Below are 3,771 nucleotides of genomic sequence, written 5' to 3'. Positions count from 1 at the left end.
TCCCTTGCGGGGGATACAGAGAACAGTCTTGAAAATACTGATAGGCCACGTTGAGCTGTTTGGCTTAATGATAGAATTGAGATTCATATAGAGTGACTGGTTGTTAGCCGGTCGCCTAAAATAAAAATCTCGAGTTTATAAGCCTATCCCATAGTCACCTTTTACGACATGCATGGGAAAGAGATATAGGTACATACATACATACATATGATCTCGTCTTTATCCCTTACGGGGTAGACAGAGCCAACAGTCTTGAAAAGAATGATAGGCCACGTTCAGCTGTTTGGCTTAATGATAGAATATATATAAGAGATATTGTGGTCTTATTCTTTTTTCTATTGGTGCCGGGAACCGCACGGCAGAAATGTAGGTACGACATGACGAGACCTTTTTAGGTCTCCTTACGCACTCTTGCGCATCGCTTGGCTCGTCTTGGTGACGTCACGTCCGTGCCCCACATTGAAGCTGTTTTCAAAAATTATCCCGTGTAAAAAGTCCATCACTTTCCACAATAATAATATTAACTAAGAGAGTGTGATTTCCGGCACCAATAGAAAGAAGATAAGAATCACTCCATTTTTTTTCCAATGGATGTAGTAAAAGGCGACTTAAGGATAGGTTTATAAGTTCTACTTTTAGGACGATTCTAACATTAAGCCGAACGTGGCCTATCAGTCTTTTGAAGACTGTTGGCTCCGTCTACCCCGCGAGGGATAAAGACGTGATTATATACAGCCTTGGCCAAAAGTATTAGGCACCCCATAAATATACACAATGCATGTTTACTATTGAAACAATGAATAAATACTTATCTTTAATGTATTGTCAGGGTTATAAAACGTTACCTGGCACAGTAGGCGGCATATTTTGAGGTCAAAAAAAAACCCTGATCACCAAAAACAAAAGATTTCGGTTTCTTGTAATCTCATCAGTCATTATTTGACCAGTTGTGTTCTAGACTTAAACTAGTAAACAAGCTATTTTTTCTATTGAGCAAGAAATTGATATCATAATCATTCTAAAATGCCCAAAAAAAGTAATATTACTATTGAAAATCGAGTGAAAATTGAACTTTTACACGAACAAGGGCGATCCCAGAAAGAAATCGCCATGTTGGTGAAATGTTCGCGTTGCGCTGTACAGTCTGCCATCAAACGGTTTACTGAGACCGGTACCCACGACGACAAACCACGAGCAGGCCGAAAACGTGTGACTACGGAACGCGAAGGTAGAAAATTGGTTCGAGAGTCACTGAAAAATAGGAAAAAAACTTCATCCGAGCTAGCTGCTGCCTTGTCAGATGATGCCGGAAAGTCAATAAGTTCGCGAACCGTCAGAAGAAGACTCGGGGAAGCAGGCCTAAAAGGGTGCAAAGCCAGGAAGAAGCCTTGGCTGTCAGAAACTAATTAAAAGAAGCGCCTAGAATGGGCTTTACAGTACCAACATTTCACAGAGGAAGATTGGGTTAATGTGGTGTGGTCTGATGAATCTAACTTTAAGGTGAGTCAATTCTAGTAGTTTTCTTATAATTAAGAACGTTTCCTTTTTAGTTCCACTCTAATATTACAAATTATAATTAATTTCCTAATAGGTATTGTTTTTTCCTCAACCAGGTTTTTGTAACACCGGCTGTGACCTTTGTGAGGCGACGTATGGGCGAAGAATATCATGCAGATTGCGTTGTACATATTGGCAAGCACGGCAGAAGTAGCATTATGATCTGGGGTTGCATGACTGCCGATGGCGTTGGTGAAATGTTTGTTTGTGAAGGTCGTATGAACAGTGAAAAGTACATCCAAGTACTCGAAACTGCTCTTATGCCATCGCTAATAAGCATTTACGGTGACACCAACCTAGACGGCGTCATTTTTCAGCAAGACAACGCACCGTGTCATAAGTCAGGGACTGTGATGCGTTGGTTTGTTGAAAATAATATTGAGGTGCTGGATTGGCCGATGCAGTCTCTAGACCTCAACCCAATTGAGCATCTTTGGGGTATTCTAAAGCAGAGGATCAAGGAGCATAGTATTTCATCAAAAAGTGCATTAAAAATGCATTAGTTTAAGAATGGATCAGTATTTCTAGGAATGAGTGTTCAAAGTTAGTACGCAGCGTGCCGGCTCAAATCAGTGCAGTAATAAAATCTAAAGGTGAACCTACTAGATTTTAAGCTTTTCTTGTTTATATTAACCTAATTTTTAAGAAATAAATAAATATAGAAAATAAAAGTAGTTTTACTTCATTATTTTAATAAAAGTTGGGGGTGCCTAATACTTTTGGCCAAGGCTGTATATGTATGTACCTAGAGCCAACTAAAAATAAATTAAGATTCGCTGAGTGACAGGTTATTAGCCCATCGAGTAAAAGGAGAATTCTCAGTTTATAATAATTTCCTTTGATTTGACTTAGTGAAAAGAGGAGTATGTTTATAGTGTCAGACTAGTATCAATTCAACAAGGAAGCACAAGGTGTACTCATTTTATTAAATAAGTTACATAATAAACTATTATTTTATTTCAACCAAACCAAAATCAAACAAAGCTTTTTATAATAAGTGTGCTATTCAACAGAAAAAGAATTTTTCAATTTGAACCAGTAGTTCCTGAGATTAGCGCGTTCAAACAAACAAACTCTTCGGCTTTATAATCTTTACTAATAATATCAAGGAGCGAATAAATAATGGAATATGTAAAAAAAAACGGGGAAAATTATTCATCCTTGAGGGTTTCATTGATGCCCAAAGTAACTATTCTACGCGAACGAAGTCGCGGGCACAGCTAGTACATACATATTACGTAGTATGCCAGTAGTCGTAATTTTTATATTACACAAAACACTTTTCAATTATTATTGCGGTTCGCACGTATCTACGATAAATAATTACGTAAAATTCAGCTGTGCAACCATAACACCTCTGATAAGAAAAACAACTTTTACGCCAAAAGGTTTCTGTTTAACCCCCGACGAAAAGAAGGGGTCTTATAAGCTCGACTAGAGTGCGGATTCCGGCACCAATAGAAAAAAAGAAAAGGACCACTCTATCTCTTTCCCCTGGATGTCGTAAAAGGCGACGCCAAGACAACTGTACCTTAACTAGTTTTGCAATAAACGTGTGTCATTTATAACGGTGTACCTACGCTAATGAGTGTTACACAGTACCTATTTTTCTAAACATATTAACACCTTAAAATAAAACAATAAATTATCTTTAACAATAAAGATCTAAATACTTAATCTTATCAATAATAATAATTATCAAAAATGTTAGCTATGTTCCAAAGTTGATAGGTACACTTTAACAAAACATACTAAACTACTAATATGTACTCTAAGTTCTTCGACATAAAACACAATTTCATTTTAAGATTAGATAGAGACATCTTGTGTCATCATCCACAAATCACTTCATAGAATCTTAGTTACTAGTTTACACAAGCTATGATAGATAGTGCTGTTCTATTTTCATAATAATAGATTAGATTAATACAAAGCTATTTAATTAATTAAATATATTCGAATATATTGATAATAAAAAATATTAGTAATATTTACTCTGCTACCTAATAATTATAACACCGCCGCGCCGCGCCGGTTAGTTTTGATCGAATATCGTATCGGGGACACAAACTGACACGGCAGGCAATGCGCTGTTGCGTCCCTTCATCTACTTTCTCTTTCACTCATAAATACGATGGCATGGGTTAGACAAAGATACAAAGTTAAGCTATTATACACCAACACAAGATCGGCAACGTCGCAAATTTTCGCCCA

This window comes from Amyelois transitella, chromosome 31 (genome assembly GCF_032362555.1).
Source record: "Amyelois transitella isolate CPQ chromosome 31, ilAmyTran1.1, whole genome shotgun sequence".
Lineage (NCBI taxonomy): Eukaryota > Metazoa > Arthropoda > Insecta > Lepidoptera > Pyralidae > Amyelois > Amyelois transitella.
The sequence above is the reverse complement of the archived record's forward strand: the minus strand, read 5'-3'. Positions refer to the sequence as shown.